Source organism: Amblyomma mixtum, chromosome 2 (genome assembly GCF_055824585.1).
Source record: "Amblyomma mixtum isolate Tamu chromosome 2, ASM5582458v1, whole genome shotgun sequence".
NCBI classification, from domain to species: Eukaryota; Metazoa; Arthropoda; class Arachnida; order Ixodida; family Ixodidae; genus Amblyomma; species Amblyomma mixtum.
This window is the reverse complement of record NC_143013.1, coordinates 308,267,502-308,294,447: the sequence shown is the minus strand read 5'-3', so window position 1 is coordinate 308,294,447 and position 26,946 is coordinate 308,267,502. Positions and strand designations below refer to the sequence as shown.

General features: G+C 53.7%; 1 protein-coding gene across 1 annotated transcript in view; it reads left to right on the top strand.

Moving 5' to 3' along the window:
* The window catches only part of Rim2 (replication in mitochondria 2), a 56,894-nt gene that overhangs the window by 8,195 nt on the left and 21,753 nt on the right, over positions 1 to 26,946 (top strand). The window lies entirely within an intron of this gene.

The following is a 26,946-nucleotide window of genomic DNA, read 5'->3' as shown; positions in this document are numbered from 1 at the left end:
ACCTTTCCTTTAAATATTCCCCCCCCCCCCCCCCCCCCCTTCGTCTCCCTCTCCCATTTCAGTCAAGGATTGTTGCTGGGCAGAGGTGGCATTCTAATTGTATTTTTGCTACACCCACTGTATTACTTAATGTTTGCTGGGTTTTTAAAAAGAACTTTCCAGATGTAATAATTAAAAGACATTGCCCACTCTCGGCTTTTGCGCTTTGTCTGTTCGGCGTTTTTCGTTTACCATTGTTGGGTCTCTGGTGTTGGTATGGAACGCTTTGCTTTCAGGGAAGTTGTGAACCCAACAAAGCAGGACCTATTGCCACAGTTGATAGCTTTCGCGACGTCGTCGGAGCACACTGCTGCTGTACCTGTTCTGTGCATTGTGATCCCCTGTCGCCGCTGCACGTGATCTGTCGCGGTTGCTTTGCATGGCCTCCTTTTTCCGACCACGCGATGCGCGCATTGCTTTTGTTTCCGGGCGTCCCGAGTGCTTCTTTGTTCACTGGGCCATCTTTTTTTTTTTTTTTTTCTGTGCAAACTTCGGCAGACGCTTGAACGAGACGGGGCTGTCCGAGAATAGCGCGCAGTCCACTCCCTAGATAAAACGCAGTGGCGAGCATTGCACTGTTTGCGTTGTAGAGGCGAATTAGGGAGAGGTGGTGTCGGAGAATGAGAGTGAGAGTTCGCCGGTGTTAGTGCATGGTGGCGAGCAGGAAAGAGGAGAAGGCGTGTCGGGAAGTGGCGGGGAATACATTTGCCTGGCCTACAATGCCGTGCAAAACGCCGCTATCTCCGGCTATCGGCCTCTTCGCGTTACGCCGGCTCGGCTGGAGATAGATGTTGGGAGAGCGCGCCCGTCGTCGTAGTGAAATAAGCCCGTCATTGTTTTGCTCTTTTCTTTTTTTCTTTCGACCGTCTACCCTCCAGCCCTGTGTTCCCGATGGCTGCAATCGGTCCCGACGTATCTGGCGCTCCGCGAAGTTTGTTGCTGCCTGACTATACCTACCCTCACCCCCCCCCCCCCCCCCCCCCTACTTTTCATGGAAGGCGAATTGCGTCGCCCTCCCCTCGTGAGCTTGGAGAGTGTACAGCTGCGTTATCGCTCTCATTGGGTCCCTCCGCGTGTGGTGGGGGAGGGGTATACACTTGGCGTTGCGCACGTGCTTTTTGTTTTCGTGCGTTCGTTGAGCTCGGGACGGTGGAACAGGCGGCGCGCTTTATCGCCCGTGACTTGTTTACTTTCTTCTCTCGCTCGTCTCGGCGGCTCCAATAGTCGCAGCTAATGTTTTCACTGCACGCATACACGAGCAGCTCTTAGCATTGCACCGGCACTCGAGGTTGTTTGCTCGGCTAAACAGCGCCGCGCACTCGAGCCGCGGGGTGGACTCTCGACGCGTCGGTGACTTCTGCTGCTTTCGGCCCCGCGTATTTGAGAGGGAGCCCGTTTCCTTTTATCTTCGTGGTTTGCTTAAGTACTTGTGTATTCTGCCGAATATTGAGTGTAGTAGTCGTGAAGCCCCTCCCCTTCCCCCGATTCTTGAGCTAGTGTTTCGTTAGTCTTCCAAATGTAGCGCCTTTTGCGTGGTAGCTTTGTCGTTCTTGCCCGTCCCGTTCTGGCCCTCCTTAGCCCCTGGAAGGAAGCATGTCTGCACCTCGTCGTTACGAGGGTCGCCTGTTTGCCTATTTTCGTCCGCAACGATGCCTTGGCGGATGCTTCGCCTTTATCTCGTTCCTTCTCTGCGTAGTAACGCTCCGCCTTCGAGCCCTGCGTCGCGCCGAGCCGGGTTAGGTATACACATTGTGCAAGACACTCGCGGGATACGGACTTCCTCCTGGTTATTTATATATTGTAATCTGACGCGTTGTTACTGCTCGCCTTGAGCAGATAGGGCTGTAGAGTAACCTTGACGCGAAATCACGAATTTTGTTTTTACTCGCCTCAGTTTTGTGTAACGCTATGCCCGCGACACGAGGCAAAAAAAGGGGCATGTTTATCACCGCTAACGTCGGTGAGCGGTTGGGCGACACCAGGGTCGGTATAATGTAACTATTCCTTGTCGAATAGATTCTGTTTAATTATCCGTCCTTCGCCATTGGCTGAAACGCCGTCAAGCCCTATTCCTCAGCCAATAACGAATAGCCAATGGTGGACCGTGGCGTCACTTCACTCAATGGCGAAGCACGGGAATTAAAAAAAAATGGAATGTAATCTGCTGCAGAATCGTTATATTATGTCGCCCAGGAACGAAAAAGCGAATGGGATAAGAGTCGACGAACACATCAGGAAAGGGCACGAAAAATGGTCGGGTTAGAAGCATAAAAAGCAGCCCAGTCCAGTGATAACAAGACCAGAGAGAGGCGCATAAAATGCTGTAATAGCGGTTAGGCTAGCTCCTGGATACATCATGTGATACAATGAGATAACACAGACTGGATGACTTCGCAGAAAAGGTGCTTGTCCGGTCATCGTTACCGCCATTGCCCTCCCCACTCAGTGTCTTTTCCGTAGCGTGTACCGAAATATCTCCTGTTTGCGCCGAGAGGGAGGGGTAATGCGCTGTGGAAGTGTTTGCATGCCTCTAGCCTGGCGCCGGTACGCCGATAGAGGAGAGAGGGGGTGCCGAGTTGCACATTCTACTGCTGCGTGTGTACTGAGGAGACAGGCGCACACGCTATTATCGCGCGATGCTCGAGGTCACTTGTGCGTCCTCTCTGTCAACAACTGCTGCTTCTCCTCCGAGAGTGAAGATTGGTGGGCTGGATCCGAGATAGCCGGTCAGTTCCGGGAGGCCCGCGCACGTGATAATGACATGCATTGAATGAGACCCCCCTCTCTCTCGAGTGTGCGCGTACGATAAGCCCAGTGCGATAAGCGGCGCCATGGCGCCAGCAAGATGCGTGTCGCTCTTGCAGCCACGTGGCCTTCCGCTCGGTGTGTGTATTGCGTTTGCTCTCTCACTTACTTACCTTCTCCCTCTCTCTGCTTTATGCGCGAGGGCGTTCATGGCGGCCGCGAAGGCGGTTGGCCCCTGCCTGTCCGCAACAAACACATGCAAAACCACACAAGCCGATCAAACATAAGATCATCTGGGTACCGGGGCACACGGGGGTGGCAGGAAACCAAGAGGCAGACAGGATAGCTCGAGGATATACTAACTACCGAGCATCCAACGTCAACGACCTTGAGGAATCCCTGCCAGTACCTCAGGAATACTCGGCCATACTCAACAACTACAAAGGCAGCAGGATGCGGTACCCACCACCGCACAAATCTCTAAACAAAGAAGAGGCTGTCACATGGAGACAACTGCAAACGGGGTCATATCCAAATCTAAACACACTAAGTAAAATTCACCCCACACTTTACGCACACAATTGTCCGTGGTGCCATGAAAAACCTACACTGTATCACATCACATGGGCATGTCAAAAAGTCGACATCGTCCCAGTTATACAAAACCCAAGTGTGGAGCAATGGGAGGGTCTGCTCTCCAGCGACTGCCGCGATGACCAGATCGGTTTGATACGGCGAGCTCAGCTGACGGCAGCATCCAGCGGAGCCCTGGAATAGGGGCAACCGACCGTTGCGGATGGACTCATCTGACCACATAAAAAAAAAGCACTTGTGCTAGAGCCAAATAAAGTTATCCTATCCGCTATCGTCGTCTTTGGGCTATTTATTCCATCTCCGAGTACAACAACACGAGAGGAAAAGTAGAGAGATATCTTGTACTTACGGCCTGGTTAGGCGACCTCTGTGACCCTTCTCCCCCTGCCCTCGCAGGATCGGAGTTTTTCGTGAGCAGCGCGTAAACGTGTAGACCTAGTTGTGAGAGTAAACGTTTATTGAAGAGGATGGTGGCTGCAAAGCATGTGGGTGGGTCCTCAGTCCAGGGCTGCGGAGACCTCTGCCGACCTTCGGTAGTTACTGCTTTGTGAACGACGTGGTCGCCGCTTTGAGCGACCTTGCGCCTTGTGTGGCTGCACGTTGAACAAAACGAAACGACAAGCCGGCGCGTCTTGTAAGACATAGTACTTGCTTAACCTGTCCGGCCGTCAGTGGAAAACGCTTACCGACACGCCATTTGCGGGTTTCAGATGACCGCGGGAATGAGCAGATCGACTTGCCACCATTTGCCGCATTATTTTACGATGCGTGGCTATCGTTATCGGGTTTTCTGGTGGTCGCTTGTTTTTCTCAAATATATCGCGCCGATCGTGTAACCTCAGGTGCTATTCCGTGTCGCGTTCGTGCGCATTCTGCACGGTTCATGCGACAGTCGTGCAGCTGGTAGCCAGTTCCCATGCCTATCGGCGATCTGCTACCGTTCGCCGTATTTTCGACTCTGCAAGCTCGTCAATTTCCATCGTTCGGGTGTCTAATGCAGCTGTGTCGGTGTCTGTTATCGCACGGTACGGTTTTTTTCTGGAGAGACCGCTGCTTCGTCTCGCTCCTTCTGTGTAAACATCCGTGACCTTGCGGTTGGCGCAGCAGCTCTTCGCTGTAGGTGCGCCTCGAAGCACCCTGTCCGCGTCACGTGCGCAGCACAGCTGCCTTTCGCGCTCGTGTGCCCAGGGCAGGGCTGGCCGTGTGGTTTATATAAAAGCGGCGCAGCTGTGCGCTTCCGCCTGCGTGTGAATGCTCACTGCTGCAGCCGCTGGGCATTGTGTGTCACTGCGTGCATGCCGTCCGCTCCTCCGTTTTGTTTTGATGTTCATCCTCGTGGTGCTGAACTATAACGTATTACTCTCCCGAGAACGCTGCGCCGTCGACCGTAACGTGCGTACGCGTCTCGACCTTTCCGGCATTCGTCCAAACCGTGACGTCCGGAACAAACACATTCGAGTAACGAAGAAGGGGGTTGAGTTCGATCTCCAGGCCAACCGACTGACCGCTCTCCCTTTCATTCGAGCGCGCGTCTCACCGCGTAGTGCGCATGCGCGCGCGCACGCTCTCTAGCGTGAACGTGCGGCGTGCCCCGTGGCACGTAGGCTCCGCTCTCTTCTCCCGTCCGTGCCCCTTGCGTGCCGTTGTTTGGTTCGTTGACCCACTTTTTTTGAGGGGATCCCGTGGCTTTTCGCCCACTGGCGCCGGGGGTGAGGCAGAAGGGGTGGGGTGCATAGGTGCGTCGTAATGAGGAGGGGCGAACGAGGTGGCAAGGCGCCTCGCCCTTAAACGATTCGACCCCCTGCCCGCGCGGAAGGGGAAAACGGTCCCGTCTGTGTACGCGTTTGTTGCGGAAGGTCGCCGCGAGCGTACTTTGCCTTTGTGCGGATCGATTGAAGCCTCGCTGGACTGCACGGTTGGCTCGGCTACGCTGCTCTTTGATAAATAGTACGCTTATGTTGATTCGTCAGCTGCGCCGCTTTGCTATTGACAAACACCTACCGCTAGCCGCCTCCCCGTTTATTTATGCACTACGCCCCAAGCGTCGCGCTCGAAAGCGCGGGACGGAACAGGATTTCGTTCATTGTGTCATCCGCAGTCTGGTTGGGGTAAAAGCGAAATCGAGTTACCTGATTGAGCTCCTCTACGTCGCAGGTATGGGGTCGCAGCTTGGCGACTTTTTTTTTTTTCTGTTGGTCTCGTAAACGCCGTGATTCTCGCGTGTTTGTTTCGGAAGCGTGGCTGATACAACTTTTCCGGATTCCGCCGGCACGTTTCCCCCTCGGCGTTGGCCGGGCGGACCGCTTGGCGACTGCGGGTTTTTTCGAATCGGGCGTCCGTTGGAGGTGGCGTCCCGTTTCCCGGTCGTTTGCCTTCCTGGCGCGATCGCAGCGTGCGCTTGCTTCCGCCGGCCCATCTGGCGCCGGCGCGTTGTTTTTCCGCCCTTGAGCGCGTCCTTCGGAGGCATTGGGTCGCTGTACGCGCGCGCGCCGGCCTTTCCTTTCGCGTTGTTCGCCCTTGGCGGAGGAGGAGGCGACGCGGGGTGAGCGAACGCTATTGGGCTCAAGGGACATCGATGGGAGGAGGAGGGAGGGAGCCCGTGCTGCATTTGAGAGTGACGTGGCTGGCGTCGCTGTTTTGTTTGCATACCGATCAGAAGGATGGGAGGGGGTTGGGAAGGGAGTCGCAAATGTGGGACAGTGTAGACACCTGGAAAGGCGTAATGATTCGTTTTTTTCTTTTTAAGGCTACAGCCTTTAATGCCTCATACTGTCGTTAGGAACGTGTCGGCAGGTGTGTCCGCGTTTCGGTTACGTGCCTTATGTGGGCTTATGCCAGTCATTATTTGATTGATGGCATTCGAATGATATCGGAACGCGATTTCAGGCATTCTATGATGAGTTCATGATAATTAATGACTAATTGAGTAATAATAGTTAAGCAATTAGCCTAATTAAGCTTTCTAGTCAGACCAGATAAAAAATATTCAGGGGGCACTTTGGCTCTCTAAAGTGCTGCAAGGCGAAAGTTTTTCTTGGCTCACTGTTTGTTTTTATTTACTTTTTTATTTTTCATATTTTGGTTTTCTTAAAACATTTTTTGGTTTGGTTTTCATTTATTTTTTGCGCCTTTTCGTAATTTTATTGTTTTTATTTTTACACCCTATCTTTATATCGTTTCTATTTTTGTTTATTTTCTTATTTTTATTTTCCTTTTCTTGACTACTCCTTTTATTTTATTTATGAAGCCCATGCATTCACTAGATGCGCCTTTATTCATGCCGGAACCTTGAGCTTTTTAAGCAGTGACACCGAAAGGCGGACGAATCTGCCGACGCGTCTGCTAACGACAGTATGAGGCATTAAAGGCTTTAGCCTTAATAAATAAAACCGAGTAGGAAATTGGTCGAGTTGATTAATCGAACCGGGGTCTCCGGAGTGCGAGACGAGCACGCTAACCACTCCGCCATGCCAGCTCGATGGTTTGGAATGAACAAAGGCGCGTCTAGCTAATACGGCGTCTTCGTTCACTCCCATCTTCCTCCCTTCCCTTAGGGCGAGGTTCAGGTGTCCACCGCGATATGCGAGAGAGATAAATTTCCTTTCCTCAAAAACCAATTTACCGACGAGCAAGGCGTAGAGCCGAACGGGCGATCAAGACGCTGTCACAAGCTGACACAAGCAGCAACACCAGCAAAGTGCCCCCCTGATTTTTTTTTTTTTCTCCATGATAGGCTTAAGCAATACTTAAGCCCCTGCCATCGCTGTGTTTGAGACTGACGGAAAGAAAATGCGGACCGTCGCTTCAGCCGGTGACAAAGGCAAAAAAAATAAAGGGAGGGAGGGAAGTGAATGGAATAAAAAGGGAGGTTATCCGTTGTGAGGCGCACTAAATGAAAGGAATGAGGTGAAAGGAATTCGAGGATGCGTTCGCCTTGCACGCGGTACAAGAAGCTGTTGCCTTGCTTCCGAGCGCTACAGTCGCAGCCGTTTCGTGTGACGTCAGCCTTCGGGCCAGCATAAGCCGGCGAGCCTTTTTAGTTCCTACACTCTCAGAAAAAAACCGGCGCAGGGGGGAGTAAAGACAACTTTAGTCCTAAAAAGGGCTCTTTAGTCCCTAAATTTGCACACGACACACTCCTTGCCAAAAATGCGCGCCGTGCGCAAACTCAACGGACTAACTGCCGAGAAAGAGACTAAAGCCTGGCCCGCATGGAGCGTTTTTTACCCGCGAAATCGCGTCGCGCGCCCAACGCCCGCGCCGGCGTCGACGAATTCACTCCCGCATGGTCAGCAGCCGAGCGGCGCGCGCTACGGGCGACGTTGACAAGATGGCTGCGCCCTGCTCGCCCAATTCGGAATAAATACATGTCACCGCTGTATTCTTCGACGTGATAGCTCGCTCAGATGGTAGCGGTTCGCTTTTACTTCGCACAGCTCGCCCACGCGTAGAGGTATAAGCGATAACTAGCCTTTGTTTTTCAGATAATTTCGCGATTTTCAAGCTCTTAGGCCTAACTGTGTTTACCTCGCAAGAACGACACCTGGTGAAGCAGTTGTCTAGCTTTTAGTCACTTGCTACATTTTCATCTATTAGCAGTTTTTCTACTTGGAACGAAAAAAGGCTCGCAATGCACCCATCGTAGTTATCAGCAATTACGGATAAAAAGTTCTTCAACAAAGCGTTTATGTGCTTTGGCGTCTTGTCACTAGATGGCGCTACCGTTTACGCGTGCCCCTGATGGACGGCGCGGCCAGCTAAAAGCGACTCCTCCGAGAGACAACACGCTGCTCGGCGGTTTCGGCCGAGAAACCCGAAGCCCAAGCCTCGGTACTATAGTGAACTAGAACTCGGTACCCTCGGTGTGTCAAACGCCCGTGTTTCCGGATAATAACTATGCTTTCCGGGAAGCACGACGCAGTTTTGGTGGTCAAGCTACAGTGCCAGAGAGAGCTCGCAAGCGCGTCTCTCTCGGCCGGCGTGGCTCCGCCCAGAGTCACGTGACGCCCGTTCCGGCTCTCATTGGCCCTCTGTCGCTGCCCTCTCCCGGCGTCGGCGCGGCGTCGACGTTTTTATCTGTTCCGACAGAACCCGACGATTTGGCAAAAACGTCCTCTCCGGCGGCAAAAAAACGCTCCGGTGCCGTCGACGCCGACGAATCGCCCGGAAAAACGCTCCATGCGGGCCACGCTTTACGGGAGGCGAATCGCAGCACAGCAGCACGCGAAAATTGCGCGAGAAGACCCTGACTGCAATAGCACTCGATTTTTGAAACGCATGGATGTCGTCTAAGGCCAGTGAGGGCACTGCCGCTGCCTGTGACGAGGCGGATACCCTTTTCCGTGAGAAATAGGCTTCGTGCCACCGAAACGGCTGGCAGCTGTGCAAGTGCATAAACAATTACTACGAACTTCAATACGTGTCGAATGTGAGTTGTAAAAGTTAGGGTTGAGCAAGTACACGGAGTTTCATACCGTTGCCGTTGTTTACGAGCTTATGTGATGCTGTGTAAGTATCGGCGACACTTAGCAGTGTTGTGTTTCTACCCCCCCCCCCCCCCTTTAACTCCCTTTGTGTTATTTATTCACAAAGGAAAATTGGGTCACTGACCAAGTCAAGAAATGAAAAATGACGGTTCTCTTTGTGTGTTCCCGTCACACCTGTGTCCACTTCGGACCACGTGGGCCCGATCAAGCCGCTACCGTGAACAATCGCCAAGGTCGACAACCTCGCGACGACCATGGGAAGTGAGAAGCTTGGAATGCCCCTCCGAGCCTCAGCGGATTAGTGTGGCAGGGATGTCAAAGGCCATTGTCAGCCAAAACCCCAGCGAAATTCCTTGAACGGAGTGCAGCGGCGACGAAGGCAGGCGAGGCCCAGGAGCTATTGTCCGAGCAACCACCGTGAATGCGGAGGCGACCTGGCGGCGCCGTCACGCTGGCGGATAATTGAAGAATTCTGTGTCCCCGACTCGCGTTCTGGGCAATCGGCGGGGAGGCAAGTTCATTCCCCTGCTGAAAGACTTCAGGAGATTCCTTTCCCCGCGGGGCTGGATGAGTCAGCAATCTTCCCCTCTCTTCGACCCAGCTGCGACAGAGTGGACAAGCTCGCACCTGCCCAGCCGTGGGCGGTAACAAGGAGGTCCCCTTCGGTCCATCCGATTGGACAGTGCTCGTCGACCATTTTTCCCCAGCCAGGGATCTGGGGAAACCGGACGATATTTAACTCGGCCGTGAGTGTGGCCGAGAGAAGCCTGCTAGCTCCAGTCGACTACGGTTGACGAAGACGTTGCCCTTCCACTGAGAGCCATTCTCAGTCCCGCTCTTTGTATATAATGTAAATACAGTTTTTTTCCTTCACTTCCCCTACTCTCCGGCCCACGTTTCCTTCCTCCTTCGGCATTGCGGTGGTGATCCTGGACCCGATGCCTGGTGGGACACGCTTCTAGCATCGACAAATATATCAACTGGTTGGCAGCGGTGGGATCTTCCACGCTTGGTCCTGGCTTCAGCAGTGGTGAGCGCTTGACTTTCTTTAAGAATCTGCCAGGCTTGATAACTCTGGAAATTTATCACTTCCTGTAGATTGTTTTTCTGCACGTGCTCGCTTAAGCATTTCACGTAGCAGCTTGTATTGAAAGTCCTCGTTCGGAAGTTGCCATGGATTTGAGCAAGCTAAAGAAGCCAGAGTTGATGTTGCTGTGTGAAAAGCTGGGTATTGAGGCCAGGAAGAGTCACAGAAAGCCGCAGCTGATTGAGGCTATTAAGGAATGTGGTGCTAACGAGAAGGGAGACAAAATTTTGGAGACCTGGGAAGTCATTCAGGAGGGAATCAGGAACGCTAAGGAGGAGGCCGACAGGGTTGAAAGGGAACGCAAGGAGGAGGCCGTCAGGATTGAAAAAGAACGCCTTTGCCGCAAGGAAGCCGCTAAGAAGGAGGCTGACAGGATTGAAAAAGAACGCCTTTACCGCAAGGAAGCCGCTAAGGAGGAGGCTGACAGGATAGAAAAAGAACGCCTTCGTCTTAAGGAAGCCGATGAAAAGCAACTTGCCTTAATGCGTTTGGAGTTGCAAATTTTACTGGCGAAGCGCGCCGAGAGGAATTCGACATTAAATCAGGAGGTTTCGGCGCGAAAAGAGATTAAAGTCGGCAATGAAAACTGCGTATCTTTGCCCATTGCCCTCGTCGCGATTGAGAGCCCGCTCGAGGTGCGTCTGACCGAGGCAGCCATCTCCCAAAACCTGCCTAAGCAGCATCCCTCGATTTGCTCAAATCGCTTGGATGTGCTGCCGAAAGAAAAAGGCCTTTGTTTTGGAGACAATGCTGCGCAGGTCCTTACCATTTCGAAGGCTCGTGAGGTCGCGGCGCCAGCAGAGCACGTGGTTGAAAAGGGCAAACCTGAACCTGTAAGCCCGAAGCCTATAAATTCTCACAGTGGTGAGCCAGAGCCGGCTCTAGTAAAGACTGCCGATGAAACGGACGCCGGCGACTTAAACTGTGACGGCTCCGCGTTACCTAACGGCGAGCCAGCCCAGGACTTACTCACTTCTAGCACAGGGGTTAAGAGCACCGAAAGTAGTGCAAGCTATAGTGAGTCTTCCGAATCAGGAGCAAGTGATGACCTGGCGCTAGGTGAGGAATTGAATTCCAATCTTGTGTTACCCCACTCGGATGGCTTTCTCGAACTCCTTCGTGTGGACAGAGAAACGTTCACCGCTGAGCAAGAGAAAGACCAATCTCTAAGCAAGTTGAGTCCCCAAAGTGACATAGGTGTGTCACGGGAGAAAATACCTTTCCAGCTCCGTTCTGGCCTGCTGTACCGCCAGTATAAGGATAGGAAAGGTATCGAACACGACCAACTTACTGCCCGCGTCGCGATCGAGAGCCCCCTCGAGCTGCGTCTGACCAAGGCAGCCGTCTCCCAAAACCTGCCTTTGCAGTATCCCTCGATTTTCTCAAATCGCTTGGATATGCTGCCCAAAGAAAAAGGCCTTTGTTTTGGAGATGATGCTGCGCAGGTCCTTACCATTTCGAAGGCTCCAGACTTCGCAGCGCCAGCAGAGCACGCGGGTGACGAGGGCAAACATGACCCAGTAAGCCTGATAAATTCTCACGGTGGTGAGCTAGAACAGGCAATTTTACAAACTGATCATGAGGCGAACGCCAGCGACTTTACCTGTAATGGTTCAGCGATTGCTAGTGACGCGACACGCAAACCAACTGCGAGGGTTTCCACTGAGCGGCAGCGCACACAGGTGGCCAAACGGGAAGAGTTAATTAAGGGGAAAGTGCGGCTCTCGTTGACTGCTCGACTGCAATCCGAACCGCGTAGCCGCCCCAATTTGGCACCTCGGTGCTCAAGAGTTCGCACCCGCCCCGTGGGAACACAAGCCAAGAGAACGCAACGCGCGAACCCGATCCGAGAGAGACGGATACGCTGGCACGGCATTCGCACTCGTCCGTTCCCTTCTCGCGTTCTGCTTTCTGAGCGTCAGCAAAACTTCAGAACCACGACACTTGGACGAGGAACAGTTAAGCGTCCTAAGCTGAAATTCCTAGCCTTGTGTCCTGTTGCACCTGCTAGAGCAGCTATCGGACCTCGGCCGCGCAGGGGGCGGCTGAAGAATAGGAAGCAGTAAATTCCTCTGATCGCAACGCCGTTTGCAGATGGATTCGAGGAATAATCCCGTCTTGAGTTGAATGCTTGTTTCTTTTTGTTCATTTAACTCTCCTGTACAGAAATGCAAGCTGAAATTCCTAGCATTACGCAATGTCTCATCTGCTAAAGCAGCTGTCGGACCGCGGCTGCGCAAGGGGCGGATATGACGCATAATCTCATATTGAGTTTAATGCTTGTTTTTTGTTCTTTTGTTCATTACACTCTTCTATGCGAAATGAGAGCGAAATTTTGGAGATTGGCATTGCCAGACTCAGTTTACATGCGTTTCAGAAAATTGCGAGGTAATGACAACGCTGATGGCCTCAGCCGAAGCTCTCCCGTGTAATGCCCTTTCCTGACTCCCCGGACGTTAATCCGCTATGCAAATTTGTATTTTGTTTTTTGCTTTAGCGGGAATCATTTTTGTCTGTTTTGTATGTGTGTTCAGCAGCTCCACCTTCCCTTTGTGCTCTCACGGGCGGTGGCTTTCTGTGACATACACCGTGCTACGGCACCCCCCCAAAATTTTAGAAAATTTTTCCCTTTTGACTAATCAAGCTCTGTGTATTCTGGTTTGGTCAAACTTGGAAACTTTCGGAGGAGGACGTAAATTTCACGCGACAGCTCATTTTTTCTAAACAGACTTTGTCGACCGAAAACAGCTTGGCAGTTCTTAAAGTCGGTTTGGCGCTTTCTGCTGGTTGGGCTGTGTACCTTGCTGGTTGAGCTCGTTACAGCTGTCAACGAAGCAGGAAGAACCTTTGGGCCCAGCTGTGACCAAAAGCCGAACGGACACAACTCCAGGTCTCTGCGCGCAGCAGCGTTGGCTGCAACCACTACGAGACCTCTTCGGGCGGCGGACGTGCTGTTGTGTTTCTACCCCCCCCCCCCCCCCCTTTAACTCCCTTTGTGTTATTTATTCACAAAGGAAAATTGGGTCACTGACCAAGTCAAGAAATGAAAAATGACGGTTCTCTTTGTGTGTTCCCGTCACACCTGTGTCCACTTCGGACCACGTGGGCCCGATCAAGCCGCTACCGTGAACAATCGCCAAGGTCGACAACCTCGCGACGACCATGGGAAGTGAGAAGCTTGGAATGCCCCTCCGAGCCTCAGCGGATTAGTGTGGCAGGGATGTCAAAGGCCATTGTCAGCCAAAACCCCAGCGAAATTCCTTGAACGGAGTGCAGCGGCGACGAAGGCAGGCGAGGCCCAGGAGCTATTGTCCGAGCAACCACCGTGAATGCGGAGGCGACCTGGCGGCGCCGTCACGCTGGCGGATAATTGAAGAATTCTGTGTCCCCGACTCGCGTTCTGGGCAATCGGCGGGGAGGCAAGTTCATTCCCCTGCTGAAAGACTTCAGGAGATTCCTTTCCCCGCGGGGCTGGATGAGTCAGCAATCTTCCCCTCTCTTCGACCCAGCTGCGACAGAGTGGACAAGCTCGCACCTGCCCAGCCGTGGGCGGTAACAAGGAGGTCCCCTTCGGTCCATCCGATTGGACAGTGCTCGTCGACCATTTTTCCCCAGCCAGGGATCTGGGGAAACCGGACGATATTTAACTCGGCCGTGAGTGTGGCCGAGAGAAGCCTGCTAGCTCCAGTCGACTACGGTTGACGAAGACGTTGCCCTTCCACTGAGAGCCATTCTCAGTCCCGCTCTTTGTATATAATGTAAATACAGTTTTTTTCCTTCACTTCCCCTACTCTCCGGCCCACGTTTCCTTCCTCCTTCGGCATTGCGGTGGTGATCCTGGACCCGATGCCTGGTGGGACACGCTTCTAGCATCGACAAATATATCAGCAGTCAATTCCCTGTCACCGCTCTCCGCCGGTAACAAAAAACGAAGTGAACCATCGCCTTCTACCTTTGTTTTCAACAGGCTGTAATGTGCAGCTGCCAATTGCAAGGAAGAAGACCACCTTATACGCAAAAAAAGAAACAAAAAGAAAACCACTGTTGTGGTTGTGAAGTACCGGCCGTAATGTATACACAGTTCAGCACTTCTTTTTTGGCCAAAACATGATTTAGACCGTTGTGCGTGCGCATTAAAGCTTACAGCAGGTTTTTTCAAAAGCATATGACACCAAAACCACCACACTGTGATAACAATTTGAGCGGTACAGACAGACCGTGTGTGTGTTTCGCATACAAGGCTTTTATTTTCTACCGTGGACTGTCCTCGGTGGTGGCGTAGTCATATCCGCGCTCGGCTCATAATCCAAAGGTTGTCGGTTCGAATCCTGGTGTTTTCATGTATGTTTATTTCTGTTTCCTTTATCGCTGTTATACGTCTGAAGTTCTGTCGGAAACTATCCCGCTATAAATTACGCTGGAAATCACGCGTCGTTTGCATTTTTTTCATTAAATGTCTGCTCCCGGGGACTAACGGTTGCACCCTTCGGAAGGGGACCAACAGTTACACCCTTTGCAGTTAGTCCCGAAAAGGACGATTGCCAGTGGCAGGTCCCCAAAAAGACTAACCTCTCGCCCCCTATTCGCCCCTTTTTTCTAAGAGTGTAGCTGCAGTTGCGTTTCCTGTGCCAGCTACGCCTCGGCAACGTGGGTCCAGGTAGGAGTTCAATTGGAGTAATAAAAATAGCGTGCGAAAAGCGCCTGCGTGGCCGACCTTGCACGAGGTGTCTGGTGCCGCGACCGTCGTACCGAGGTTTCCCCTAGGCGACTTCTCTCCGACAGTGTCGAGTGTCAGTTTCCGTTTTTGTTCGCACCGTGTTCTGACATGCGCTGGCGCCTCTTTTTTTTTTTTTTTTTAACACACCTATTTGTGTCCTCGTAAGGAAGGAGCTGTATCGACCGTGAAACTTTGGGACGCTTGGTTACCCTTGTTCAAAGGCGAAAATTTCACCTTCGTTCCTCCTCGTCGGGTCGCCAACGGGCCGATAATTCTCGGTACGCTGTTTCGCCCTTCTGCTATAGGTGGTTGCGATTTGTGATGTCATGACTGGCGGTGTCGTTCGCCACGTCAAATATCGACGGCGGGACTGGCCAGGAGCGAGTAACCAAAGGGGGTGAATCGCGAAAGTCATCGTCGCAAAAACGCGGCCTCTGTAGGAGGCGGGCGCTGTTTCCGCGACCCAGCCGCTGTCATAACTTCGCACACGTGTTCACGTCGTGCCCGGAGTCGTGCTCGCCTCGTGGGCGAATGGGCGTGAGGCGAGTGCGTTCTTGCGCTCCTGTTGCAGCGGCGCGCATTCTCCTTTTAGACGGGCGCGCTCTCCCGCTGGGAGCGTTGAGCCGCGGTCCGGATCCGGCCGCCCCTTGTCGTGGAGGCCCGGGCACACGTTCGTCTTGACTGACGGCCGCGGCGCTGGTCGGGAGCGCCTCTTCCAGCCTTCCCGTCCCCTTTCTTTGTTGACAAAGCGCGAGGCCGTGTTGCCGCCCGAGTGTGCGCGCCTTCAGCAGTTCGTCTCCTGCCGGGGCATTCCTGCTTTTTACTGCCGAGCGCGTCTTCGAGCTGGTAGCGGGCTTTCTTTTTTAAGCACGCGGCCTTGTGTGGCCTTTACCGGTGACGCAAGAACTGTATAGACGGAGAGAAAGACAATGATACGTTATTTCCTGGTTCTATGAGGAGGCGTGGCGTTCCGGCTCACGGTGTTCTTTCGAAAATCTCGCGTGCTGGAGTCGACCGAACCAGACTTTAGAGTGACTGGTAGCAAAGCGGATGCGCACTAGCGTGCACTTTCTGTGCGCGCGCCTACCTGCACCCACGGACGGCCCTGTCAACGGGTCGGCAACGAGTTGCCGTAAGGCCATCCTGTTATGATATGATTGAAACAGCGCAAGGCCATCCTGTTGTGCTCAATGGCTTAGACGTTCGGCCGCTGATCCAGTGGTGGTGGTGGAGATGGATGATTGGGGGGGGGATCGAATCCCGGTCTCAAAGGCCGCATTTCGATGGATCTTCCCTAATCGCCTTGGGTGATTCGGGTCAGATCACCCCGAGTGATTTAAATTAAACCGGAGCGCTTCGCTGCGGCGTCCCTCATAGTACTTAACCGTATAGGTGACGTTAGTTTGTCTTGTTAGTCCCGCTTGTTTTCGTCTTCTAATCGAATTTACGGATTTTAACCGGCTGGCCCAAGTACCATCCTGTTACAGTTACTACGTGAGAACACGCCTGTGTTGCCTCTGTTGTGGGGTCCCTGATGACTAAGCGAGCAATCAGCTGTTGGACGACTCTCTTTCGGTTTGAATCCCGCGTTAAGCGAGGGGTGACGGCCGATGTGGACGCGCTATATTTTGTTCATCGGCGTAGCGGCGGCGCGCGTGCTTCTAAAGCGGGGCCACGCGTCGCCTATTTTTAACAGTCGCCCTCGCCTATTTGTGCGCCCCGGGGCGTCTCGTCATCGTCATGCACCGCCTGGCGCGACCCTCTATTGACAGCTGCCGCCGCAGTGGAGGCTGAGGATGGGGGGGGGGGGGGGGGGGTACATAGTATAGAGGAGGCTTTGCTTGGGGCTGACTCGGGTACGGGTATGTTGTAACTGGCGTGGCCCGCCTGTTGGCACTCTTTGAGAGGCCGCTCCGTGCGGCCTTGCACTGGGCAAATACCGCCGGATTTGTCGTATCGGCTTGCGACGCACGTCCGTAACGTGATTTCTTTCCTTTCTCCCTCTTCCTTTCTTCTTTATTTTTTCTCATTTTTTTTTCCTGGGGGGGGTGGGGGGGGGAGGGAGCAGGAGCGGGGAAGGGGCACAGGAGTATATTTATTCCACCCAATGTTTTTGTGGGCGTTTTTCCGGGTTGGTGCTTGGTTTACGGAGTGTTTCGTGCGCGTATAACATAACTGGGTGCCTGTGTAGGTAGTCTGGGATTGTGTTGGATTGGAATTTTTGTCAGCCTTGCCTCGCCGTCCCCACACCGCTCTTGTTGCGTCGGCATTTCGGCGGTTGTACTGCTGTTGAGCACGAGCTAAGCGGGTTCTGTTGCTGGCCGGATTTCGATTGAGGAGGAGGAAAAGGGTCGATAAAGTTGAGGGGTTGTCCTTCAGTTGATGCGATTGCAGCTTGGCGTCGCTGAAAATGGTCGGTTATTGCTACTCTCTCCTTCTGTCACGGCGAAGCAGCTGCGAGGAGGATTTACCGGGCATTCTTCTTAGCCCGTGTGTTGAGCGCGCCTTAGATCAGCGGCGTAGTTTCGTCCCACCTGCAGCCGAGGGTAGCACGTGGTGCGTTGTTGTCAACCCAGCCGCTTCCGCATGCTTCTCCCGTTGTGGCATCTGTTCGTCGTTCTTTGGTGTTCCTTTGTTGTTGGCCGCTTATAGTCTGTGGCTGCTGTTTGTCGCAGCCGGGCATATTGAGGCCGGCTGCCTTTCGCTTTCTATGCCAGCCGACCGCAGGAGGAGACTAGGTTTGCATTAGGCGATAACGCGATGAGAGTCGCGATAGCGATCGCTGCATGTTGTCCAAGCATATCGGCTTCATTTGCTGCGCCATTGTGTGCGACTTCCTTATCGGCGGTGGTCGTGGCCTTATTAAACGTTGGGCTTCGTGCTCTTCTTACTCGTGTTTATTTTATTTTTTTTTTTTGGCTCCGGCCGTGGTTAATTTGGGCTGTTGTTTTGTTTGTTTGTTTCTGTTTTGTTTTTTCGTTCGCGCTGTCTCTGGGATATGAAAAGCCTCTGAAATAAGAAAAGCATTGGAGCGCAGCTTTCGATTTCAGGAAAGAAAGTAAGTTCGTGGAACCCCACAAAGCGGCTTGGTGTGACGTCAGTGGTGACTTGGCACGAGGTGGACATTACGGGACCGCGCAGTTTGTGCCCCGCCCCAAAGAAAAGAAAGAAAAATGAGTTGATGCGTGCGCGCATGCCAGTAAGAAATCTTGAATGGCTGTAGACAGTTGAGGGCGCGCGGCCATTTAGGTTCGTGTCTCGTTCTGTCATCCGTGCCAGAAGCATAAAACTAAGTCTTTCTCGAAAGCTCTGGATCAGACTTATTTTTTGGGTTGAATCTCTTGAAAATCCTGTTTGCTGAGCAACAAGGATTCCTGCCGTGTGTAGTGCTTCCAACAAATGTGCGGATCGTGTAGCCACGGAGTCTCGGTAATATTGGAGCCCCGTGTTATAAAACATGAGTAAGGTTCTATGCTGTAATTTGTGTCATGGTTCTTGGTGCTTTTTTTTTTCTCTCGCGGAAAGCATGCCGTGTATCTCGTAACAGCAAAGCACACCGCAGTGGCTCAGTGGTTACGGCGCTCGGCTGCTGACCTGAAAGACGCGGGTTTGATCCCGGCCGCTGCGGTTGAATTTCTATGGAGGCGAAATTCTAGAGGCTCGTATGCTGTGCGATGTCAGTGCACGTTAAAGAACCCCAGGTGGTCGAAATTTCCGGAGCCCTCCACGACGGCGTCTCTCATAGCCTGCCTCGCTTTGGGACGTTAGACTCCATAAACCAAACCCTAACCTCTAGGGACGCGCTGTGTCTGTCCTTCGATATTCTCCTCGGTTGCACGACGGTGCCCTTGGTCATTGCGGTGCCGTGCCGGTGCAGATAAGTGCTCGCTTTGCAGCGCGACGACATGCGCGGCGCTGTGTTTTCCGGTCGAAAGACCTTCGTTCATGTGTAGTACAGGAGGCGTCTCCTTCGCCGACTGTTGCGGGGCCGTTGCGTAACGCCGCTGTGAATGCGCATTCTCAGCCGCCGTGCACCTGCATTCTCATTATCTCCCCTTGTTCCTTCCTCAAAGGCGCTTGCGTAATAGCCACCCTACGAGAACGCTCCAGCTGCGCTGTTGGCACCTTGCATTTTTATACGTGCACTGTGTGCGTGGCTTGGCACCCGAAACCGTTTCTCGGCGGTCGCAGGAGGGAGAGAGAGAAAGCGGGAGAGGGGGGTGCGGTGGTGCTTTATCTGGTTCGAGTGCGCCCAGAAATAGCGCCACTCCGGCGTCAATTTGACTGGAGACAGCTTTGCTCCCCCCTCCACCCTAGTTGTCGGGGGGGGGGGGGGGGGGGGGGGGGGGGGGGGGTACGCGTCCCTCCCCGTCCTCCCCCCCTGGCGTGCTCGTCCGCTTTGTTTTGGCGCGACTTCGACCCCGTCGGTCGGTCTTGCGATGGGTCTACGCTACGACGTCGGCATGAGCGTGAGACTCATGAGTTGTTCGACAAGGTCTTTCGCTGCTGAGTTACCCGACGCGAGCGGCGGATCCGATTCATCCGGTTTGATTCGCGGATGAAGCAGCTTCGGCGTGTCGCTATGTACTGCCTCGTCGTATAACCGTAGCGTCGTCGCCGTGAATGAAGCGGTCCTTTAGAAGCCTAGACTCGAACGTGGGAGCAATGTAGATCGCTGCAAATTTTGTGCGATTGCGCCACGGTGTGTCTATCGGCAGGATGTATCAGTGAGCAAGCGCGCACTGCATCCAGGCGCTCATCGTGTGCGCGCAGCGTTGAGCGAGAGCCGATCCATGCGTTGAGTGCGCAATTGGTGCTACCTAGCGGCGTTCAGCGGGACTGATCGTGAGACTGCCCGGCCTCATTTGCCGTCCATCGAGAAAGGAAGCCAGTGCCACGGCCGCTCCCATGCAGTAGTCAGTCTGGATTAATTTCCGCCTTGGCCTTCCCGCCAGGAGGAGTGGAGAGAGTTGTGTCGCGCCCCCCATGGAAGTAGTTTGACGCCCACGTTGTCCGCTAGGGTGCGCGAGATTTCTTTGCTCCGCTCTAGGCGAAGCGAAGCAGGGCGAGAGCACACTGCTATAGGGGAATGTATGGTGTGCCTTGCTACTTACTAACGAGGCAAAGAAGCTGACATTCCCCACAGTGCCATTGTTCGAAAACGGCGCTTTATAGCCCGCGCGCTTCCCTCGTCTTCTCGGGTCGTTTGCTTAGGGTCGCATGTGTGTCGGATCAATTGAAACGCGAAGGTGACTAACGCGGAAAGGGATGCAAAACAATAGGTGCTGCTGCAGTGTATATACAGGCTGGAATTGTATATCAAGCGTACTAATGTGCAGTCTCCTCTTAACTAAAATCGTTTCCTGTTCGCGTTCATTTGAGCTAACACGCCAGACACACGGTCCTGTGTCGCTTGTGGGAATGAAGGACGTCGCGGTGTGCGGGAGTAGTTGAGCGCTCTTTTTGTTTCTCGTAATGTGTACAAAGCTCACTGGGCAAAATGCACAGCTCGGTGGACTCTCCAGCGATCGGGGGGGCGGATGGTGTTGTGAGGCTGGTTTCTACCGCTGTGCCTGGTGCACGGGTGAGGAGGGGCCGTTGTTTGTCTTGCGAGGGGACGACGAGTAATCCCCACGAACTTGTTCAGAGACGCATTCGCGTGGTTCCAGAGTGCACCCTTTATTTCTTCGTTCTTCGCTCTTATTTAGGGGTGCACTGGGAAACAGTGGGCACGGAGGAGCGTCTGGCCAGTTCTTGTGCGGTGAGAAGGCAGTGAGTTGATGTCCTAGCGACGATCGTCCAGGTTTGCTCGAGCCACTGCCGCCGCGTCGGGACAGGAAGGCCGCGTGTGCCACGCCTAGACAGAGAAAGCCGAGGTCTGCGTGGGTGCGTCGTGATAGGTTCTCGCCAGCGAGGAATCGACTGGTCTATATCCCAGCGGGTTGAAACGGATGGCGCCGGTTGGACTGGCGCGAAGCGTGGCGGCGTGTCCATTTTGGAGGACCCTGCTTTTCTTCCGCACCCTTGAAGACTGCGGAGCCGTTGGACGACCTTCTTGGGGGTTCTCCGATCGGTTTCTCTTCCGCGACCTCGTCCGTTTTCGGGCATGGGTCTATGTTGATGTCGTGCGCATAAATAAGAAATAGAGGAAGAAAAGTGCGGCAGCGTCCGAAGCCTCGCGGGTTGTGCGTACGTGAGGCGCCCGCATAGTGCGCGCCGGTCCGCGTCCCCAATTTGCGACCGTCCTTGTCCCCCCCGCGCCGCCGCCGAGCGTAAACAAGTCGTGTGCGCGTGAAGTGTTTTGTGGCGGACACGTGTGTGCATCGTCCTCTCCCCTTTCCTCCTCACTACTTGCCCTTTCCTCGCGTGAGCGCGGTCGTGTTTTTTGCGCCGGGCTCAAGTGGCCGCGGCACCCGAATGAGCCGCCCGGTCGACGTGCACTGCTCCCTCCCCCGGGGTTTCGTGTATGTCCGCCCGCTGGCATAGCATTGTTGTCGCCTGTTGTAAAGCGTTCCCCCTTCACTCCCCCCCCCCCCCCCCCCCCCATTCTCGCGGGACCAGTGGAGCTGACCTTGCTGAGAGGCTTGCGACCTTCAGGCCATCGGGGGAGACCTTCGGCGGAGCGATTTCTATTATTCTTCCTATTTCCGGCGTTCCGATCACGTGCCTTCTTCATGCTGCTTGAGTCACACGGACGGTCAGGAACCATGTGGCTCGGTTAATTACTTCCCGTAAACTGTTTTGTGACGCTGCGCATATTGCGCGCGGGCGAACGTGCCCTGCACTGGCTGCGATGTCCCGAGTTCTTTGCGCTCTTGTCAAGTTGCTCAGCTGCGGAATTTTTCCGTCATCGCTGCCCCGCCTGGCGACCTGCGTATCTGACAGCGCCGTTGTGTCCTTTTCTCAGTTCTGTTTGTTACTCTGTTCTTGCGAACAGCATTTTGCGCCAGCTGTTCGTCAGAGCAGGTCCGAGAAACAGGCATTACGAGCACAGGGGAGCGTGTGAGTGAGTGAGTGCACCTGTCAGGAGGTGTGGCTAAGCGGCAAATTGGGGAGGCGAGCTGAAGTGGTTTTAGAACACGACGAGCTTAAAGGGGTAGAATATTTGAAAGTTTCATTTCAGGTAAGCCGTGGTGCTAGATTATTTTGTGGTAACATCTGAAATGGCGACCCCTCTTCCTCCATGTTGCCAGCACCTGGCTTATACTCTCGTCCCTAACTCCAGGTTGTTCACCCCCCGCCGTGGTGACTCAGTGGCTGTGGTGCTCGGTTGCTAAGCCCTTGACGTTCCCAAGCTGTGACGTTGTACATTGAGGAACTTAGCCAAATGTAACCTGTTCGTGGATTCGGCGTTACGAAAACTTCCGTGCGCATGTGTGCCGCACAGGCTTTTCCACACGTTGCAGGCTGCGTGGAAACAAAAAAAAAAAAACTGGGCTTGACCAATCGTCGCGCTCGTTATCGTCGTTGGCAGCCACGCAGCGATGTCACACTCTTGGCCCACTGCCCCCCTTTTTTTCTTCCGTGATTTCCCCAAGTCGAGAATTACACCCGTATCCCTGCGCCCGTTGTATCGCTCACTGAGCGATTGCGATATTGCGGCGTCATACGAGCCCCTCGCAACGCTTTTATCTCTCCTCCCCGGGGAAATCTTTTGTCAGGCCACAATTAAGCCCCGTGTTTCGGAGTGCGATCGTAAAAGGCGTACTATAGTACGCCGAACGAAATGTCCATTCTCGACTTCCAATTGTGAAGCAACCGGCGCCCTGACGTCTCCCCTGTAAAATTGCGGCAGTTAGCACCCGCCTTTTGCACCCCTTGCGTTTTAGGTGCACTAAAGAGGAATCTGAACTTGCCTTTTACCGCGAGACTCGATCTACACGTTCCGAGGGTGCCTAGGAACTTCCGATTATTGTCCTGTGCGGCCGATTTCCCTAATTTAAATCGGATTAAACGTCCCGGCTCCTGCCTTTTTTTGTTGTTGTTGTTGTTTTGAACTCGCTGCTGAAGGCATACGAGGAGTCAACTAAAGCGTGGAGTGCCTTTCAGGCAGTCCCGTGGCGGCTTCGCTTTTATTTTGTTTTTTTAGGTTTCCGTGAATAAATATATCCAGTCAGAGACTACATAGCTGCAAATTAGGCCCAGAGGAATAAAAATACGCGTGGACTGTGCTTTTGCCGATCGCTACGTATCACTGCGCCGATGGCTGAGCGGCAAGCCGCCACGGGACTGGCTGAAAGGTTGATTGGCTTCTCCTACCGTCAGCGCGGAGTTCAAAAAAAGACGGGAGCCGGGACGTGTAATCCGATTAAAATTAGGGAACTCGGCCGCACAGGGCAATCATTCGAGGTTTCTAAGAATGCTCGAAACGTGTAGATCGAGTTCCCGCGGTAAAAAGACGAGTTCAGATTCCTCTTTCGTGCACCTTTAAGTTCATGTCCCTCCAATATGAAAGGAAATAAGTTTCAGCATTCAGTTAATGATCGCCCGGAATTATGTGTGACGAGCACAGCTTTTCCTGCTCTCCAACTAGTAAGTTCTCCTCCTGGTGTAATTTTGAACTTTATTAGAGAAATAACCGAGAAAAATCGTCTTGTTGTGGGAACTGGTTGTTCGCTTTCATATTGGAGGGACGTGTACGCCTCACGTTGTTTGGTTTACTGGTTTGGTTTACTGGGGTTTAACGTCCCGAAGCGACTCAGGCTATGAGGGACGCCGTAGTGAAGGGCTCCTCAAATTTCGACCAACTGGGGTTCATTAACGTGCACTGACATCGCACAGCACACGGGCCTCTAGAATTTCGCCTCCATCGAAATTCAGCCGCCGCGGCCGGGATCGCACCCGCGTCTTTCGGGTCAGCAGCCGAGCGCCGTAACCACTGAGTCATCGCGGCGGGGTGTGATTGGTTCACATTTCTTCACGTCAGCCGCGGATTCTGAACCACTTAGGCCGGGACGCTGGCTCGGTTGTGAACCGTCGATTGTGTACAGGGCACCGTGTGTGCCTACAGCTCAGGCTGCAAGTTCGAGCGGCCACGGTGACGCCCAGTGGATTGGCCTATAAGACTAAATGGGACGATTGGTCGTGCGTGTTTGACTCAACTTCGTAGCAGGTGTGTGCAGTAGGTATATGGGCGGCCGCTTCTGCAGCCACTGCGGGCCGACCTTTCTTCTGCCGTCGGGCGACGTTGATTGCGCGAGCTGTGCTCTGCCGACCCGAGGCATGCAGGCTGGCGCCCGCGCTGTTGCCAGGTCACAACGCCGTTTCGGCGCCGCCCGGGTGCCAACACGCCTGCCCCTCCTCTCCGCACTGGCGCCACTCTTTGCATTGCCACCCGGGGCTTCCGCTGGGATCACGCGAGGCGCCCTCTCGCCACCGTCCGGAATCTGGGCTAAGGGCGCGCTCCTGCGCTTTGCCCTCGCGCCGATACTGTGCGCGCTCCCTGTCGAAAGGTGAATCCCGGTCGCTGTTTGTCCGGAACGCATTGTCGTCAGCCAAGCATAGTCCACCGCGGGCTCGCGGTGACCTCCGGTTGTTCCTGTTTCGCGTCAGTTTCCCAGCGCCGTGGGCTGTTCTCCCAAGCTCTTCTCTCTCCGTCCGACATCTCGGGCCGCCCTCTGTTGCGTTTCCCTTATCAAATCACCCCGTTAGGGTAGGTAAGCTGCTGGGGGCAGGTTTTCTGCGCTCCTGCGATTGCATCGTCGGCTTCATCAGCTTCTAATGCATGGTTTCCCCCATTCCCGCTCATCAGACGTTGTTGTGTGGTGTCTCTGCTGTCAGAAATCCACAGACGAAAAGTGAAACCCATTTCGGCCTCCGCCTGGTGCCTCTATCGTTTCAGGCTGAATAAGTGCAGCTCATTATGACTTCGCCGCTTTATTCAAGCGCGCTGCGAGAAAGGCGTTGAACTCGCGATGTTACGCCACGTTTCTGTCTCTCATACTTATTCTCGCAGTTTCTGAACGCTTTTGAGAAGAATAAAATATGTTTTACAGACAATATATGGCTACAAACATGGATAATAGCTAAGTAGAAAAATATACATCAACAAGTACATACATTAACAAGAATTACATTTTAGAGCTTGACACCAGTTCTACAGAAAACAGTATTGACGAAGTATCAATTATAACTTAAAAAGAAATTTACACATATTGTTTTAGAAATACAATTATGGGGCATACAAAAAATAAGACATTAAGGTTGAAACGGGACCCCCTCTTCCCCGTGCCCTCCACGAGTGACCTTACAAATCCACCTCTGCTCATGTGAAGGGAGCCCTGCTCGCAGTTACTGTTTACCCTTGCGAGGGGCAGCCAGCGGGCCATGGTCGGTGGGAGAGCCGCGCGTGCACTGTGCGCAAGGTTTATGGCGGACTTACGTCCGCGGCACCGGTCTCAGTGCGCGCCGTCCGAGGGCATTGTCTGGCGGCGCCGATAGCGTCGCCCCCGATAGCGGCGAGGAGGCCGAAATTGGGCTCCTCTTCCCGCTCCTGCCGCCTCCGCCGACGTTGTGGACGTGCGTCCGCGCGCGTCGTCCAGCTCTGCGAAAGAAAGGACGATAAAGCTGCGCGATGCCGCACCCAAACAACGCCCCAGACACAACAGCGGCCTGCACGCACGCGCACCACGGCGTGACGAGCCGGAGCAGGTGCCGCCGTCAGTCACTCCCGCGGTTGTGTGCGTGCTGTTTGCGCGGCACTCCGAATAGTTCTTTCGTCTCCTCCTACGCATCCTCGTCCTCCGTCGTGGAAGCTATGGTTTTAGTAGGACGTTCTTACGGCCTATTTGGCTCATACTTTCCAGAAAGGTTAAAACTGCGCAAAAGACGAGGAAGTGGTGTTCCGTGTGTTCCTCGGTGCCTGTGTCCTCATCTTTTGCGCAGTTTTAACCTCTCTTGAAGCTGTTGTTGGAACTTGGGTAGTGAGAGAGTAGGTTTGAGGGAAATTTCGACTTTCGATCGCTGGCAAGACAGTGCCTGTTTGTTGCAAGTCAGTGGGCTTTTTTCTTTTTTAACATTTAAACAGCAGCTAAATGTTAGCACGCATCTTCACATCCTGACGCTTCTCCGCTACTGTGTGGGACGCCGTAGTTGAAATGACTCGCGTAGTTTCGTTTCGACCACCTGCTTTGAAATCTGATTTGGAGACCACCGGTGATTGACAGCTTAGCCTTACCCCGCCGAACCCTGCGCACTTCGTGCTCAACAACGAAGCAGCGCAGGTGTTGCGCTGGGTATTCGTTGGAAGTAGTGCGAGAGCGGAAAAAACCGGGGGCGTCGCGCGATGCAAAACGAAGCCATCCGGCGGTGGGAAGCGAGCCGCTCGTTCCCCGGCGCCTCTCCCCTTGCCGAGGTGGAACAATGGACGGCGCGGCGCCGCCGCGTCCGGACGCCCGTCTCGTCCCGAGGTCCGAATGCCCGGACTCGTCTTTCGCGCGCATCTACCCGGCGCATTCCTGGTCGGTCTTGTTCCCAACGGCTTCCTTTCAGCGGTGCACTGTTCTCCGAGACGTCTGTGGGGGCAACGTCGACAGTGGCGTGCGCTGCGCAATGTTCTTTTCCACTCCCGACAATAAGTAACCTCCCTCACACAGCGCCTGTTGTAACTATGCGTAGCTGCCGCTATTCGTTGATCTAATCATGAATGATCAGACTTGATCCAGTCGATTAAAACTTAACTCGTTGAATTTATTTACATGTTAAATACAAAGAATCAATAGCAAGCAACTGCACATCTCTCGGAACGCTCGAGCAGTCAGCGAAGCTAGCTGCTCGTCGTTCGGCGTCCGGAGTACAACTGGTTCTCCCCACGCTGTCCAAAGCCCCTTCCAACCGCGGCACCTTTGGGGGGGCATCGGCGCCCGCGCTCACACAGAGCTTCCGCTTTGGGTGAGCCGTCAAGGCCCCTAACTGATTTCCTCGGAAGACCAGAGCGCGAGCCTCCAAACGCCCCCCCAGGCGCTCCCCGGGCCAGAAGGTTATGTGGCGGAAAGCGACAAGTGGGAGATGGCACAAAAAAAAAAAAAACACTAATGGGCGGTAGGGTGAGCTCGTCCTTGACCGTCGCGCCGGAAGGTCGCAACAGCGCCAAGAGGGGCGCGTTTCTTGAGCACGTAGCGACTTAGCTTTGGAAGCTTTCAAATGTTGTTGTTAGTGGCTATTTATTAGTAATAAGAAAATAAAAGATGGAAGGAACAGATGTTGCTAGCCGCGGCAAATGCCATCGAAGCCTGAAGCTCTTGAGCTGCGGCTAGCCTGAGCAAAAGGACAAAGAGAGG